Raw genomic sequence first — 18,798 nt, forward strand, 5'->3', positions numbered from 1 at the left:
GGTCAGGTGTTGGTGGAGAGTAAAATGCCGAGAAAATCATATCAAAATATAATAAAGAGGGTTACCTGTTTAGAATGCTCGGAGGGGAGGGTCTGATGCAGGATGGGCTCCTGGGGAATGTCTAAATGCTCATTCTGCCAGAGTGGGTGACACCATGGGGTAGAAACCCAAGTAGTGAGAGTGGGGGTGGACCCACATCCTGGGGAGGACTAATGCCATCCAATAGAGGGAACTGTATCCCTCGAGAGAAAGGGTGGCTCCCAGGGCATTGGGGCAGTTGAGCAAGTTAGGCCCTGAACACTATTCCATCTATCTCTGGAAGTGGCTCCTCAGGAAACGGAGGTTGGCTATCACTGAGGGCACTAAGGTGGAAGGGAAAATGGACGTTAAATGTGTGGAACTAAAGTAAATGGGGGGTAAGAGAGGAGTTTCTTGAGAGTACACAAGGATGGATATAAAACATGTAATATTACACCATAACATATAGGAGATGACAGACTGATAATGTAAACCATAATGTAAAACATAGGATAACTAAAAATGTAAAGAACTGTGTATCCTAAAGTATGCACCATAATGTAAATACAGATGTCACCTTGTTAGAAAGCTAATGTCTCAGACTCTGTACATCACTTTAAGTAAATATGACATGAATAGGGCGTAAGAGTATCACTGTGGAAGGGAAAAGGTTTTCTGGTGGATGTGTGGGAGTGCTGTATATTATATATATACATTGCTGTGGTCTAGGACTCCTGTGAAGAAAAGCTGAATAATTAGGGGGGGGGGGGGGGGGGGAAAAAATAGGATGTGGAATTTTTTCAAGTCAACATTCTTTATCTAAGTTCTTTATCTAACTTTATCCAAGTTCTTTATCTATCCTTTAAACTCATCGCTATATGCCATTCCCTAGTAAGGGACCATGACATTATATTGGGCTTCAAATTTCGGGGAGTTCTGGATCACAGAGTGTTTCAACAATGGCAATGGAGGGATACTGGTATGGGATACCAATGACAGATGATATATGACTGACAGGGAGCTGTACAGAACATATGTCCAGGGTGCATGGTAATGTTTGGATATACTCATAGTGGCAACAATTAAAAATCACAGTAGGGGGGGTACTGGGTTCCCGGCCAGTGGTGCTCTGTCGTGGTCCCTAGGGGAGCAGCGACAGTCTCCCAGGTACAGTGGTGGGGACCGGGAGGGAGTGAGGGTTCAACAGTGAGCCCCCGATACTAATGACTATGCTTGTGAGCTGATAAACCCAAAATAATAACAAGGCCTAGAGCAACTTTGTGCCTGGGAATTTCCTTCTGTCAGCCTTCATGTTACTCAAATGTGGCCAGTCTCGAAGCCAAACTCAGCATGTAAATGCAATGCCTTCCCCCCAGCGTGGGACATGACACCCGGGGATGAGCCTCCCTGGCAACGAGGGACCACTATCAACTACCAACTGATGATGCAACTGGAAAATGACCTTATACGGAAGGTTCAATGCGGATCAGCAGAATATCCATGTCTACATAAAATACCATGACTTTAAAATGCTGTTTGACCTAAAGTAAGGGGGAAATGGAAAGGAGAAATGAGTTTATATGGCTACGAGTTTCTAAAAAAGAGTCTGGAGGCTGGCAGAAGGTTTGCCCTCATGCACAACTGAGCAGAGTCAGAGAGACAGATAAAGCAGATACAACCCCCAGATATTGGTTCCTTTGAGGGCTAAAGAGACCCATGGGAGTTATGGTCATGGCCGATGGGGTTAACTACCAGGGCAGATGGCCCCTCTTTGGAAATGGAGTTTATGTGTGATGAATCTGGACTCAGATGGGATCTCCCTTCATAAGACTTTCATGCTAATGTGCTGGAGGTGCAGTTAATGTTGGGGTTTAAGATATATTTAGGGGATTTGAATCTCTGGACTGACAATGTGATAGCCAGATCCTGAGCCTCAACAGACTCCAGCACCTACAATCTGATTTATTGGACTTACCACACTCAGCTAAGATGGAGGTGAAGGACAACCACCACACCATGGAGCCTAGAGTGATTACAACTGATAATGGGAGGATTGCATCCAGCATCCAGGTGGAATCTGAGCCTCCTCTTGACATAAAGGTGCAATGGACAGAACCAATCCAGTGTCCACATAGAAGAGGTGGCATTGGATTGGGAAAAGTGGACATAATGGACAAAGGGTATGGGGAAAGGCAGGAAGAGATGAGAGGTGGAGGCGTCTTCGGGACATGGAGCTGCCCTGGATGGTGCTTCAGAGGTAATCACCGGACATTGTAAATCCTCACAGGGCCTACATGATGGAATAGAGGAGAGTATGGGCCATGATGTGAACCAATGTATATGAGGTGCAGAGGTGCCCAAAGATGTACTTACCAAATCCAATGGATGTGTCATGATGATGGGAACGAGTGTTGTTGGGGGAGGGGGGAGAGGGGGGGTGGGGGGGTGGGGTTGAATGGGACCTCACATATATATTTTTAATGTAATATTATTACAAAGTCAATAAAAAATAAAAAAATTAAAAACTGTAACATCATCTACAGTAATAGGGAACAACGGCAACATCTACACTAGAATGGGTATAACATTTATGATAAGAAATAGGTAAGCCAGTTTCCCACAACAATCAAGGGCCACTCTATATTCAAAAGCTATTTTTGCAAGGGTTATCTGGCCTTGGATAAGCAGGCCTAATATTTGTTATCTTTTAGAGATTTGAAATACTAGAGTTGTAGACATCCATATTTGGGTGTCAATGATTTTTGATTGTTGGGTTAGAGCAGTGGTCCCTGAATTAGTCAGGGTTCTCTAGGGAAACAGAATCAGCGATATCTGTTGATATTAAGAAATTTATCAGAGTCTCATGCAGCCATGGGGATGCACAAGTTCAGGTTCCACAGGCAGGCTGAAACCAGGACCTCTGATGAAAGTCCAGTGAAGATTCTTGACGAGTTCTGGGAGATGTTGGATGCCCAAAGACAAGCCGGGAAATTCTCTCTCAATGCTGGCATCATTTTCCCTTTTAAAGGATTCAGCTGATTGGGTTAAGCATTATTCACTGCTGATGGCAATCTCCCTGACTGATGTAGTTATAACCAGCTAGCTGTCTATGATTTACCACTGCAGTAAAGTCAATGGTGACTAAAGTCCATAAATGCCCTTGTATTACAGTTAGCCCAGTGCTTGCTTGACCAAACAATTGGGCACAATTATCTGACCGAGTTCCGAAAAAAGCCTAACCATCACAGTTCCTGAAGCCATTCCAGCAAATTTCAAATGGGTTGCAAATACCAACATTATAGGTATGACTGTGGCATGTCAATAACATTTGGCTGGGGTGGGGGGAGAATGATTAACGTTTACATGACTTGGAAGTCCAAGGGAGGCTGCAAAATCTGTGGTTGTTTGAGGGTAATGAAAGCATAGTAGTAGAGATTAAGATACATGTTTCTTGGGGTATAATTATGGTCCTATGGCATTATCTTTAGATTGGAAAATTGTACATAACCTTGGGCAAAGGGGTATTGCTAATGATGAAGAGTGGGGAAGAGAGTGATTTTGTTGGTCATAGAGTGAGGGTCAGAAGTTGTCCATAGGTTACTTAGATGTGCTATGTATTGTTGAAACATTAGAACAATTGCCAGTTTAGTGAAGGAAAGGGCACCCAGATTCAGTGGTGATGGCAGTTTGAAAGAGATTTTAAAATCTCAATATTTTACGTCTCTAGGCCATATATGAGCTTGATAAAGGTTTCAAAGCAGGATGATGGCAAATCGAGCAGTTGTGATTTGTCAGTGCATGAGTGACTAGCTCAGTGAATATGTATACAGACTGGAAATCTGTGTAAATATGCAAGGGGATTGGGGGATGTATTTGGATTTAAATTTCCATGTAGTCTTTTGGAGGGCAATAGGGGCAAGTACTCTTAGGGTAGAGAGACAGAAATGAGAATATGGATGATGAATAATAAGAAGGGGAGAAGGAAGGAGTGGAGGGGAATGAATAGATAGCACATTAGAGGCCTGCAGAATTCTATTTTACCAAGGAGAAAAGCCTAACAAGTAACACCACCTGTTAGGAAAGAGAGGTGATATTAGTGGGAATCATAATCTTGGAGACACTGTGGATTTCTTGTAATAGGCCCCTAATGCACTTTACATAGTAAAAATAAGTATTACAAGTATGAGGGGTATATATTAAATTACAGTTTTACAGGTATCATCAAGTAAGGTTGGGTCACAGAGTAAGCAAACTGGACAGTCTGGAAAATCACTCAGTCTGGTGGGTCTCACTTTTTAAAATGGGACTTGATAATGTAATTAGTCCCTGAAAATTTGAGGGTATCTTTGGTCTTTCATGGGTGGTGAGACTATCCCAGCTCCAGTATAGTTGGGACCCCTGATAACTGGTTAGGAATGTTATGCTGGAAGTAAAATAAACAGACTTTAAAAAGAGATGCAGAACATGTTTATTGAGCTAAATTTCCATTAATGTAGGAGAAGCACCAAAGAAAGGTTTCTACTCAAAGAGGTGGATCTCAAGGAACATTTTATATGGCTGCTTGAAATGAAGGAAAGTTGTGGGGGAATGGGGATGGATAAAAAGGACATGAAGTATGATTACTATGAGCACTCTGTGAACAACATGAACAATGGGGCTGTAGACTGTTTGGGCAGGGCATCCTTGAGGCCCAGTTCTTTAATTAGCAAGCAGGATGTTGGTGTAATATTGTTGCCATAGAGGAATATCTGCAGACTTTTCTGGTGTCAGCCTGAACTTTTTGTTACAGTTCTTCCTCCCAGGCTGGGGTAGGAGTTTTATTAGCACTGAAATGTATTATTGGTATGTCAGCCTGCTTCAGTGAACCTCTATTTCTTCTTTATCAACCCTGAATAAAATGGAAGTGCAAGGAAACCAAGATGGTTAGTAAAATAATTTATTCCAATTCCATTCTCTCATTTTGGTTAAGGGAGTCCTTTGACTACCCAACATTATGCATGACTAGTTTGGGGCCTTACAGACTTGTAAAGGTACAGAGGACAGGAGTCAGAGTGGTGGCTTTGAGGTACCAATGAAGTTGGTAATGATGTAGATGAAAGCAGGTCCAAGAAGAAGGATGATGACAAGCATTTTAGTGCCAAGATTAGGGAATACAATCAAGAGGTGTTAGGTAGAAGCCCCTTAATTGATTCTCATATGTCTTTTGGTTGCAGGTTTATGCTGTGAAGCCATTTGTCTTGTTTGACGATTTCCTGCATGTTGGTCTCCACTTGCCTGGCATTGTATAGCTCCACGTACAACAGGAGGTGCTGGAAACAGCAGAGATGCCTCCTTCTTCTGCCATAAGGTAGTCTAAAGCTAACCAGTTGTCCATAGTTATTGCTGTGAGGAAATTGAGAATGATAATTTGTCCTTGCAGGTCTTGCCCTATTTCTTGATCTATGGCTTCAAGGGTGGCAGTGAGATTACAAATGACATGTTCTTGGTATTTGAAATTTATTTAAGGGACTAAAAGTCCAAGCCTCAGACCTGTTCCATCAAGAATTAAAATGATAGCCTTCCGATTTCATGTGGGAGAGGTAAAGTAATAAGGGTAGAAGTTGAGGTGTATTACAGAGCCCATTGTTCATTGTTCACCAGGCTCTGGGTCAGTGAGAAAGCAAGGCAAAACTTGAGGGTAGACAGAAAAGTCTTTGGTCCATGAGGGACTAAGCAAAAGATTAGGGTCATTTTAGTTTGACAATGAGGCTAAGGAAGATAATATTTGCTACAATCTAGATGAAGGCAGTGGAATTAACCACAGCAAAAACAAGAGTTAATGAGGGACCCTAGGGGACCAGTCAGGGTGTTCTTGTTCTCAGGGGAGAACTATGCATTAGTTAAGAAAAGAAACAAAAGGAATTTTGAGTGTACTAAGCCCACATCCAGAGATTGGAGAGTTCTATGCCTCAGTGGCCTGCTGTCTTTGTACCCTGTGTAGTCACAGTGTCAGGTCTCCAATGCCTTCAGTGCTCCGCTCTGGTGATGGAGGTGGTTTGAGGTGCAGTACGTGAATACAGGAGTCATTCCCTGAAACGTTTCCAACAGAGAGGGTGGTAAGTAGTACTTGAAAGTGTCCTTTTTACCAGAGCTCAAATTCAATTTTTGAAGATTTCATTTCCAGTACACCCAATTCCCTGGTTGCACAGGAGATGGAGAATTGGGGAGATCTATAGAGTGAGAATCTGAAACAGTTTTGTGGGGTTCAGAAAGACTTTCTAAGAATTTTAGCAGTAGATAGCCAGTGAGGAGCTAACTTCAGCAGTTTGTGACTAGGGTAGTAAGGTTATTGAAGTATGGTGCTGTGGGGTTCCTCTAGGTTCTTGGCCCTGTTACATAAAAGAATGTAAGAGCCTGCCAGTTTTGTAAGGCCAATAAAAGAGTTTATTGAACAATGAGAGAAAAGAAATACACATCCAGATGTGGATGTGGGCTCCTCCAGCAAAGAGAGAGCATTTGGGGTTAGGGGCCTGCCTTTATTGACTGTTCTTTCCTCCTCCTCTTTCCTATTGTTGGGAAGGGACCTAAGCTGTTTGCTCTTCTGATTGGTTGCCTTTTGGTCCCCACCCATTAGTTTACAGGGCACCGATGATGAAGCATTTTGTTTGGGATTATTTAGGACCATTGGGGACCTATTAGGATTTATCCAGGGCTTCCCATCATGCCAGAAAGAATTCCAAATGGAACTCCATGGCTAGCATCTCAGTGAGTTATTTTGAGCTTTGTTCTTAGTAGCAGCTTCCCTCAGGGGGTTTCTGCATGGGGTTTCCCAGCCATGTTCTCTACTGGGTCCCAGCTGTGACTCGGTCTTCCCTCATTTCTTATCCTAAACTTTTTCAGTATAGGTGTTCCAGTAACTGTCTTTTCCCGGGAAATTGGAGAGGACTGAAAGGACATCCCTATAAGTTTATGAAGACTAGGGGAGAACTTCAACCCAGGGGAGGAAAATTGCTTAGTAAGTTTCCCTAGTTGTGTTTTGATTAGGCCATTGGTGCTTTTAATTAGCCCTTGGGACTGGGGGTGATAAGCACAGTGGAGACAATGTAGGATATATGAAGTTGTTAGAAATTTAGAGAGGATTTCCTTATATAGTGGGTGCCATGGTCACTATGGATTTCTCAAGAAAATTCCCAACAAAAGTTTGGCTATGGATGTGCCAGTTTCTTGTCTTACAGAAAAGCCTCTGTCCACTGAGAGAAAATACATGTCATGCTGAGTCAATATGTATATCCTAGACAGGGAGCTGGATGAAGTCGATCTACCAGATCACGAAAGGCCCTTGAGGCAGTGGGAACTTCCCAGGGGCAGGCTGAAAGGGTTGTATTGAGGAGAGAGGCTATAGTTTGCAGATGTTTCTTGAGCTGCAGATTTAAAATTTGCCCACAAATACTTTCTTTCAAGATTTTCAAGCTTACTAGGGAGCCCAGTGGGCTTGAGAGTGAAGGTGTGTGTCGTCATCGAATGAGTGAGGACACTGGGAGGGTGCGTAGACCATTGGGACTGACTCAAAGTCCAGTCTGGGGATTTTTATGTCCTCCTTGACCATCCAGATATTTGAGATCTTGGGTGAGCATAGTCTACCAGGCTTTTTCAAAGTCATTTAAGGATGGCCCTTGGGGGACCATCGGCATGGTACAGGGAGGGAAGGCAGACTGCCTTAGCAGGTTCTAGTCACTCAATAGGTGGTCCATACCTGCACCATGACAAGCTGCAATATCTGGTAGCACTTTTCCTTGGGCTTCTTTTGAATCATCTCTGTTTGATCCTACAGTTTTCACTTTCTGCTAATGCCTTGGGGAGCAAGAGACTTTGGAGAAATTCACTTGCCTAAATCTTGTTTCTAATGGGCTGTCCGGTGGACTTAAGGGAAACTTGGTACTTCCTGAGCATGCCAAATTCATGGCCTGCTTCAAAGGCATAAGGACTGTCAGCATAAATGGTAACTGCTTTATCTTTTGCTAAGCAGTAGGCCAGTATGACTGCTGAGTGTTCTGTCTTAAGCTCAGGAAGCTTGAGGGAGGGGACCATGTTCAACAATTTCAGAAGAGGTTGTTATTCCATACCCTGCAATTAGATGTCCCTTTTCATCATGATAGCTGAATCTTTTGTGAACTCAATTCATTCAGGATCTTTCAGAGGGTTTTCACTGAGGTCTGGTCTTGGACTGAGTTCTGAGTTGAAAAGAGTGACACAGTTATGGAGCTAAGCATCATCTTTGGCTGGTGAGTCAGGGAGGAAAGTGGCAGGGTTGATAGTCTTAACATGCTTGATTGAAATATCAGCGTTGCTTAACAGGGAGTGTTGTAGGTATTCTACGCAGCTTGCAGAAAAATGCTGGGTATAGTGACTGCTTAGCAGTCTCCACAATATGAGGCACAAAAATTGTGAGAGCTGAGTCTAAAGTTACTTCAGAGACTGCCTGGGTTAAAGGCCAGTGGCAGTAACTGAACATAGGCAGGAGGGAAGACCAGAGTTACTGCCCAAGTTCTGTCTGTAATAGCCTATGGGGTGATAATGATCAGCATGTCTTTGTGTTAATACCTCACATGCATTCCCTCCCTTTTCATTCACAAACAGCTGGAGGGGCAGGGAGTCTTTAGAATCCCAAGGGAAGGGAGATTGCACAGTGCTTGCTGCAGTGACTGAAATGCTGAAATGGTAGTGTCAGAGAGTGAAAAAGGTTCAGATTGGGAGTATATCATACCTTGTCTGCTTTTTGAACCATTAATTATTCCACCCCTTTGCTAATGGCATAGGAGGAGTTATAGCTCTTTGTGTTTTGATTGATAAACCCACTCATCAATCCATCATGAGGCCACAATGATAATGTCCTTGGGGAATATCTGGGGCTTCTCCTGGCTTCCAGAAGAAGTCTTTGTTTTAAATGGCAGCATCTTGAGGAGGTTCTTCAAGCAGCAGTCTTTGGGGTTATTGATGTCCATGTGGACTCTGCCAAGTTCCAGATCCGTTTATTGATTCCCTGTCTTACTAGCCTGCTTCATAACATTGTGGTTATGTGTTGAAGATCAGCAGATTTTGCTGGTATCAGCCTGAACTCTTTGTTACAGTTCTTCCTACAAGGCTGGGGCAGGGATTTTTGTTTTTCCAATTAGTAAGAGGCTTTTGCCTCAGTTTGTTGGTTCAGTTGGTGATTAACAAGACAGCAAGGTTTTGGGTAGCAGGGTTTGTATTAGAGAAATTTGATGGAATGTGGACCTCAGAATTTGCCGTTTTTGGTTGAAAGTGTGGCTTATTTGGAAGGTTTGAGTCTGAATTGCAAATCAATGAATTCACCCAGACCAATAATAAAAAAAACAAAAGCCAACAGAATGGTGTAGATGTGCACCCAATAGGTTTTTTCTTGTTTTATGCTCCTTCCCCATCCTCACCTTGGCATGAATTATTAGCAAAAATTATATTAAAAATAATAATATGGATAATTTTATTTGGTTTCATCATGGTGGGATAGGGTTTTTCCTCCCTTATTATTTTCTAATGTAACTGTCATTTACCAAATGGAGTTGTTTATCTCCATTCTTGATGGTACATACCTTGTGTAAATGTCCCTGGAGCAGTAATTTTAATTTACTTGATATTAATGGGGGAAGATGAATCCTTCATCCATTATATCCTGAAAAAATGTAGAACATTCTTAGGGGGTGGAAATTTAGATTAAAGTGAGTCCCATAAAAAATGGCCTGATCATAGAGGCTGGGACTGTATGATAATCTGTCATTAATGGGTCCCAGGAGAGTATCTTCCCTCAATCTGGGCTCCAGTCTTTATGGGTTGGGGAAATGATAGAAAATCCATATTTATGAAAAAAGATATTATTGAAGGGTCTCTTATATACAGAATCTTCTTAAACATAAAGATGAACATGTACCCTTTAAATACAGAAAAGGGCAGCAGAAATGCTTGTAAAAATTAGTATGTGATGTAAACCTTGCCAATGGTCTGGTATTAAAAGAAATTACTTTTATGCAAAAGTGAAACACCAGCAACACAGTCAGTGGTAAGTCTGCTCAGATGATGGCATCAGAGTAGGTTAGGGTGCAGCTCCCTTATGAAATAAGGAGAAAGCATAGAGGTCATCACAGGAAACTGCTTTGGGGACTCACTAAACAGAGTGTGCTACACACAACATCCAGGAGGGCCTGGGGATGGATCGAATAGGAGACCAAAAGGAAAACTGTGAGCTGCTTACCCCATGGCTGAGAATGTCAGACATCATCCCACACTTGAGGCAAACAGCCTCAGTAAAACCTGTGGTTGAGAAGCCAAATGAGGGGGAAGGACACATTCCTCCCAAGGAAGAAGGATTATGCAATAGAGGACTGAGTATGGTTTCTCCATTAATGTAATCAGCATAAACTGATTTTTAATCTTCGTCTTACAAGCTCAGGTCAGTGGAAATTGAAGGATTCATCTCAGTGGAAAGATTTTCCAAAGGATGCCATCTGGTGGACAGACAGCAGGGAAGGTGAAGCAAGACAATACTTGTCTCTCCCTTTCCCCCAGGTGCCTTAGAACTGGTCTACACTCCATTAGTGGCTCCTTGCCCCTGTTTTGATAACTTAAACTGAGAAATCTTAAAGCTTCAAAAAAATTGAACCAAATCTCATTGTACAGCTGAGAAATAAAACCACTGGGCAAGAGGGAGAAATTGATCAACAGAGTAAAAAGCCAACAAAATCAGATGCCTACAAGTCAACTAAAAATTACAAGCCATACTAAGAAACAGGAAGTTATGGTCCAGTTAGAGGAACAACCAAGACTCTATATGAGACATAGGAGTAAAAACAACTAATCAGTGATGTTTACACAAGCCTCCTTAATCAGTTCAAGTAGTTGAGTGAGTATATGACTAAAGAGAAAAAGGATATGAAGATGACACTATGTGAACATAAAGAACAATTTGAAGGCCTCCAAAGAAAAGTAACAGTGCTTATGGAAATGAGAGACACAAGGGATTTGATTAAAAATACATTAGAGGGAAGGGCTGTGCCTTAATCAGATGAACTCCCATCTACCACATGGGAGGACCTAGGTTCATGTCCTGGGGTCTCTTTGTGAAGGCAGGCTTGCCCACACCCTGCAGAGCACCACCTGACCCACAGATGCCATAGAGTGCTGACTCAGCAAGGTGACAACAAAAAAACAAGGGAGACAAGGGAGAATACAGAAGAGCCTGCAGCAAATGGACAAGGAGAGCAGACAGCAAGCAACCGCAAGGAGGGAGGGGAAATAAAATAAATAAATACATATACAGAAGAACATACTATGACTGGACAGAGAGGTGATAGCATGGAAAAAAAGAAAAAGCCACAAGGGGGTTAAAAAAATATCTTAGAGTCATTTAATAGCAGATTTGAAATGGTTGAGGACAGAATTAGTGAATTGGAAGGCAGAGCATATGAACTTGAAAAGAGAGAAGTGAAAGTCAGAAGAAAGTAAAAAATTGAACTGGGTCTCAGGGAATTGAATGATAGAGTCAAACAAAATCATATCATTATAGGTATTTGAAGAGGAGAAGAGAATGGACAAGGGGTAGAAAGAACATTTGAGGAAACAATGACTGAAAATTTTCCAGACCTTATGGAAGACCAGCACATCAACATTCAAGAACGGCATACCCTAAACAGAATAAATCTGAGATATTATTTATCCAGAATACCAGAGATAATGATAGGTTTCTGAGAGCAGCAAGAGAAAAGAACTCTATAACTTACAAGGGAACCTCAATAAGTCTTAAGTGTTGATCTCTCATCAGTGGTAAATATATATTTAAATACTGAAAGAATAAAATATTGCCAACCAAGAATTCTTTATCCAGAAAATCTATCCTTCAGAAGATGAAGGTGAGTTTAAAGCCTTCACAGACAAAAACTGAATGAGTTTATCACCAAGCGATCAGACCTACAAGAAATGCTAAAGTATGAGTTATAGACCACTTGGAAAAGACAAGGACAAAAGGCTTGGAGAAGAGTATAGAAATGAACATTATAAGTAAGGATAACTAGAAGGGTTAAAATACAGAAAATAGTAAGATATGGCAATGGAAATTCAAGGGATAAAATGGACAAAGTACATTTACATTAGTAACATTGAATGTTAATGGATTGAATTCCCTAATCAAAAGATGTAGAATGACAGAATGTCCTGAGAAATAAGAGTCAGGCGGCGGACTTGGCCCAGTGGTTAGGGTGTCCGTCTACCACATGGGAGGTCCGCAGTTCAAACCCTGGGCCTCCTTGACCTGTGTGGAGCTGGCCCATGCACAGTGCTGATGCGCTCAAGGAGTGCCCTGCCATGCAGGGGTGTCCCCGCATAGGGGAGCCCCACACACAAGGAGTGCACCCCGTAAGGAGAGTCGCCCATCGTGAAAGAAAGTGCAGCCTGCCCAGGAATAGTGCCGCACACACGGAGAGCTGACACAACAAGATGACACAACAAAAAGAAACACAGATTCCCATGCCGCTGACAAAAACAGAAGCAGACAAAGAAGATGCAGCAAATAGACACAGAGAACAGACAACCAGGGTGGGGTAGGAGGGGAGAGAAATAAATAAATAAATCTTTTTTAAAAAAAGAAAGAAATAAGAGACATGTAATTTTTGTCTACGAGAGACTCACCTTACACACAAGGACACAATCAGGATGAAAGTGAAAGGTGGGAGAAAAATATTTCACGTACAACTAATAAAAAAAAGATCTGGTGTAGTGATATTGGTATTGACTGGTAATCAATATCAGGCGAAATAGATTTGTACTGATATTGAGTAGTAATCAATATTAGTCAAAATAAATTTAAATGTAAAACTGTTATAATAGTTTAAGATGGTTGCTCTATATTAATAAAAGTGACAATTCACAAAGAATAAATCATAATAAATATTATTCACCTAAATTAGATTTCTCAAAATACGTGAGGCGCATCCTGGCAAAAAATGAAGGGAGAAATAGAAGTCTACTAAAATAATTGGAGACTTCAGAGTACTACTCCCAGCATTAGGTAGAACAACTAGACAGAGGACAAATAAGGAAATAGAGAGCTTCAATAATGTTAATGAGGTAGACCTAACTGACATTTATGCAATAGTATACCCCCAAACAACAAGATATTCATTTCCTCCAGTGCTCATGAATCTTTCCTCAGTACAGACTTATGTTGAGACATAAATCAGATCTGAAAATATACTAAAAGTTTGAATTATAGAAAGCACTCTCTAATCATAAAAGAATAAAGCTGGAAAACAATAACAAGCAGAAAAAGGAAAATTTCACAAATATATGCTCTTAAATAATTAATAGTAAAAGTGATAAATTGCTTGAGAAATGAGTGAATATTTCAAGATGATTAAAAATGAGAAAACATATCAAAACTCATGGGAGGGGAGTGGCTATGGCTTAAGAGGTTGAGTGCCTGCCTCCCAAATGGGAGGTCTTGGGTTCAGTATCCAGTAGTGCCTCCTGAGAAAGCAAAAACAAGCAAAAAACAACTCAGGTAAGTCAATGTTGCAGAGTGGTTGAGCACCAGCTTCCCACATATGAGGTTCCCATTTAAATCCCCAGTACCTGGTATCTAAAAAAAACAAGTGCATGGGATACAGCAAAAGTACTTCTGAGAGGGAAATTTGTAGCTCACAATGCTTACATTACAGAAGAAATAAAAATCAACGACCTTACTGAATACCTGAATGAAATAGAAAAAGAACAGCAAGCCAATCACAAAATAAGGAGAAACAAACAAGAAGGATTAAAATATAAATAAATGAAATGGAGAAATAAAAAGAGAGAATCAACAGAGCCAAAAGTTGTTTCTTTGAGAAAATCAACAAAATAAAAAAAAAAAAATCCTTAGCTAGATTAACAAAGAAAAAAAGAAGCTAATAAAATCAGAAATGAGTAGGGGGATACTACCACCGACACACAGAAATAAAAAAGATCTAGGAGTAGCTCTTAACAAACACATCTAACAAACTTGACAATGTTGATGAAATAGAGAAATTCCTAGAAACACATGAACAACCCACAGTGACCCTAGAATAAATAAAAGACCTCAACAAACCAACCACATGTAATGAAATCGAAACAATCATCAAAAAGCTCCCCAAAATGAAAATCCCATGACCACATGGCTTCACAGGTGAATTCTACCAATTATTTAAAGATGATCTAATACAAATCTTGCACAGACTTTTACAAAAATTGGACGAGAAGACGACTACCCAACTCTTTCTAAGAAAACAATACCATCTTGGTACTAAAATAAAATAAATAGGGATATTATGAAAAAGAAAATTCTAGACCAATATCTCTAATGAATATAGATGGAAATATCCTGAGCAAAATACTTGGTAACCTAATCCAAAAACACATTAAAAAATTATTTACTATGATCAAATGCATTTTATACCACATATATGAGTGTGGTTCAACATAAGATGATGAATCAATGTAATACTTCACAAAAATAAATTGAAGATGAAAAATCAGGATCCTCTCAGTTGATGCAGAAAAGCATTTGACAAAATACCACATCCTTTCTTTTTAAAAACACTCTGAAAGATAGGAATAGAAGGAAATTTTCTCCATATGATAAACTGCATATATGAATAACCCACAACTAACCTTGTACTCAGTAGTGAAAGACTGAAAGCTTTCCAACTGAGATTCGGAAAAAGAAATGGATGCCCACTATCACCACTGTTATTCAGTATTGTGCTAGAAGCACTAGCTAGAACAATTAAGCAAGAAACAGAAATAAAAGACACCCAAATAGGAAAGGAAGAAGTAAAACTTTTGCTCTTTGCAAATATGATCCTATTCATAGAAAATCCTAACAAATCCACAACAGGACTTCCAGAACAACAGAAAAATTGAGCAGAGTGACATGATAGAATATTAATATGCAAAAAACTAATAGCATTTCTATACGCTGCTAATGACCTTTCTGAGAAGGGAGAAAATCTTCAGAAACCGCATATCCAACACAGGTTTTATTTCCATGTTATATAAAGATGGCCCATAGTTCAAAAACAGAAAGACAAGCAACCTAATTTAAAAATGGGAAAATAATTGAATAGATACTTTGCCAAGGAGGAAATACAAATGGCCTAAAGCACATGAAAATATGCTCAACATCACTAGCTATTAGGAAAATACACCACGAAAATACACCAAATCAAAACTACCACGAGATTCCATTTCATGCCTTACAGAATGGCAGTTATTTTAAAAAATCCAGGAAACTATGGGTGCCGTAGAGAATGTGGAGAAATAGGAAGACCTCTTTATTGCTGGTGGGAATGTCAAATGGTGCAACCTCCGTGGAGGACATCAGAAGCTATATATAGAATTGCCATATGATCCAGCAATCCTGCTACTAGAAATATATTCAGAAGGCCTGAAAGCATGGATGCTGACAGATATTTGTACACTGATGTTCACAGTGGCATTTTTCACAATTGCTAAAAAATGGAAGCAATCTTAGTATCCATCACCTAATGAATGGGTAAACATATGGCAACATGGATGAACTTTGAAGATATTATGTTGAGTGAAATGACAGATCGAAAAGGATGAATATTGCATGTTTTCACTGATTTCTACTAAATATGATTAGTAAGGTTATGGAATTAAACTATAGAATATATATATATTACTAGGTGACAGAACGTTGGTTACATAGGGGGGAGATCATACTGAGGATTTGAGGATATGACAAATATTTAATAAGATAGAATGTAAATATATTTTAATGAATAGAGTTTAGTGGAGTACATTGTAATGAGTATAACACACTGCTGATTTGTAAATGGATTATGGTTGAAAAGGGGTAGTCTGAGGAGGTTAATATTAATTGAAAAACAGCTAGAAGATGATCTAGGGGCTGTATAACATTTCGTGTATTATTTTGGTGACAGATGAGGACTGTGGTTACAAGAATGTTCTACTACAAGGTATTAAGAATATGCTGATACATGTTAGAAAATCAGCTAATGAAAGTTATAGACTGTAGTTGCCAGGAATATTGTACTATTTTTGTAGATACAGCAAAGAAGGTACTATATGAATGCTAAAGGAAAAATATATATGGGGTTTATTTTATGAGATATGAATATAATTAAACTTTTTCCTCATTTCTTCATTAACTAGGAGACCGTGATCAACTCATTTAACCAATCTGTCCTTCATTTATGTTTCTTTCTGAATACTGGAGAATCAATTGAATTACTTTTCATGATAAAATAAGATAAATATGCCTGGAAAGAATTTTATAGAGTAATGCTTCCATAATTTGCTAGGTTATCTTTTGTCTGTTTCATTTTTTGAAGTTGAAATAAAGGTAAAAAAAAAAATCAATGGTGGAGAGGTGACGTCATCAACACGGCGACAAAGACATTCCGTGAAAAAAAGATTCCCAAGATATTCTGGAATTAATCTGGAATCTAAGAGAGATTCTGGAATTGTGGAGGATGGTAGAGACTGGAGAAGGACTCTATAAATGCTCAATTGATGAAAGACAAAAATATCAGGTAGGAAACTTCTATCCAGGACTTGCCGGTCCTCTTCTCTTCCCTCTCAGTGGGACCCATGCAAAGCTTGGAGATCTGTGGAGGTGGCAAGCAGCCTGGATCCCTCTCCTAACAGAAACTGATTTTAGTGTAACTCACAGAAATGAGTTGGAACCCAACACATTTCCATCCTGGAGACCTAAGCCAATAGAGACTCAGTGTAGAAAAGAGTGCTGAGGAATGCTGAAAACAAAAGGGCCTCCATTTGGGGGGCAGGGAGTAAAACAACAGCAGACGGCAGAGACTGAGGGGTGCACTCAGTCCAGTTACTGTCATTGGGACCACCTAAATGCAGAAAAGATTTTTCTGGAGGGACCCTCCTTTCTGCAGTGACCCCATTTGACTCCCAGAGGCAGGATAACCTAGCAGGAAAGAAACTTGAGGCAGAAAATACTTACAGGAAAAATATCCCATAAATTAAAAGTGTAAGGAAAATGGGGTGCTGAGTGAAAATGAGAATTTAAATAAATCAGAGAAACTGGGAAGAAAATTTTGCACAAATGCAAGTGGAAGAGGTCCAGATTTCCTGGAGAAGGAAGAGAGGACAGAAGCTGGTAAGTTATGACAGGTTGCTCTGTTTCAGGTTCTGGAAAAAGGAACATTTACAACAGTTAAGAACTTCATTAAGCTTCCGTTTGCTGTCAGAATTTATGGTGTTGAGCCCATTTTCTGTTACTACCTAAGGTCTTGGAGAAGTACTTGCAGGTTGTTTTCATGTTGGGCTCAAAGGAGGTCATGTTGTTGTCAGTTTTTTCTTGATCATCCTTTCTATGTCATCCCAGACATAAATCATTTTCTTGGGCACAAGTGGCTGGGGACACGCATTCCAAACTCCCGAGAGAAAAAAGTACACCAGGGAGACTATGATGAGTACTTATGGGTGATAAAAATGCATAAATACCCACCTCATAGTATCTGCTGAGCCCAGGCCCCCATGACTTGAAGCTGCTGAAATCAAAGTGATCAAATAAGGGCCTGAGGAAGGACTTACCTGTTTAAACCATGTGACCTGTTTAATTATTTCATGCAATTGTGTCTCAACTTCCCCAGAAGTGTTTCCCCAAGTGCAACAGGTTGTGTTGGCAATGGCAAAAATGTCTCCTTGATCACTTAACAAGTAATCAAGTTTGGTGATGATATTGTCTGAAACAAGTTTAACTAGTAAATCTAAGGATATTCTATGCAGCTATTGCTCTATCTGTAGATTCAGTAATTCCTCATATTGTGATTAATAGATACCTAATCCTGTTTTCATTTGTGTTATCCTCAAGTCACAGTATCAACAATCTGCCCAAAGAGGCAAACCCAGAATCATTAACTCCCTGGGTAAATCCTGTTTTGCTTGTGACTCTGGGTTGAGAGGAATAGTCCAGTGAGACGTTTCAGATTGATTTTAAATAAACCCCTGAGGGGCTGTGAGACCAAGAGCACATTGCCCAGACATTTACCAGCTATTAATGGGATTTACTGCCTAGACAATAAGATTTACACAAAAAATATCACCTGACTGAAAAATGTAAATATAGACAAGGTGATGTTGTTTATAGGTCCATTACAAGGAATACTATCATTTGTCCTTATGATCCAAGGCTCTGTGTACAAATGAAGAGTTGACTAAACTTTATTTGTGTTGTGAATCTCTTGCAGATCTAGTGTCAAAGGTGAAAATGGACATGCACTGTTATGGTAACTTGTAGTTCATGGAATCAAGTGTACTATCATAGTAAGTTTTGCAAGCTCTTCTATGATATTTGTATAATTCTTTAGATTGGTTTTATTTAGAGTATGATTAATACTAAGCAAAAGTAGGTTCTTTCTTCCCAGTGCACTTTAAAGACCAATTCCTGAGCCACTGGCATTCCAAGAGAAAGAGTTATTTGCTGGTCTAGCAAAGAGGTCATTGGCCCAAGGGCACCAAAATCTCTCCCTCCCTCATTTTAAAAGTTTAGGGTTTTTATGGATTCAAACAGGGAAGGGTGGTATGGTTATCATCACAATACTAAATATACTCAAGCGTGAACCTAGAGTTGAAATAACCATAAACAAAGCTAAGGTCAGTTTGCAATAGCCACGACAATAGTAACTATACACAAGAGTGAGCCTAGTATTGAAATAACCTTAAAAAAGGTAAGATCAGGCTAGAATGACCATCAAAATAGTA

At 40.0% G+C, this 18,798-nt stretch overlaps 1 protein-coding gene across 26 annotated transcripts in view; it reads left to right on the forward strand.

Annotated features, from left to right (window-relative positions):
• The window catches only part of LOC101442497 (zinc finger protein 596-like), a 133,138-nt gene that overhangs the window by 45,078 nt on the left and 69,262 nt on the right, over nt 1-18,798 (forward strand). For 8 of the 26 annotated variants that reach the window (XM_058281956.2, XM_071209981.1, XM_023590400.2 and 5 more), the window contains one exon: nt 5,232-5,365. The exons of 8 other annotated variants lie outside the window; for them this stretch is intronic. The gene's annotated coding sequence lies outside the window, so the exon portion shown is untranslated. Of the gene's footprint in view, nt 1-5,231; nt 5,366-16,397; nt 16,599-18,284; nt 18,361-18,798 lie in introns of all 26 variants that reach the window. 10 more of the 26 variants (XM_058281954.2, XM_058281953.2, XM_058281962.1 and 7 more) reach the window with 2 other exon arrangements.

The sequence above is a fragment of the Dasypus novemcinctus genome, chromosome 19 (assembly GCF_030445035.2).
Source record: "Dasypus novemcinctus isolate mDasNov1 chromosome 19, mDasNov1.1.hap2, whole genome shotgun sequence".
NCBI classification, from domain to species: domain Eukaryota; kingdom Metazoa; phylum Chordata; class Mammalia; order Cingulata; family Dasypodidae; genus Dasypus; species Dasypus novemcinctus.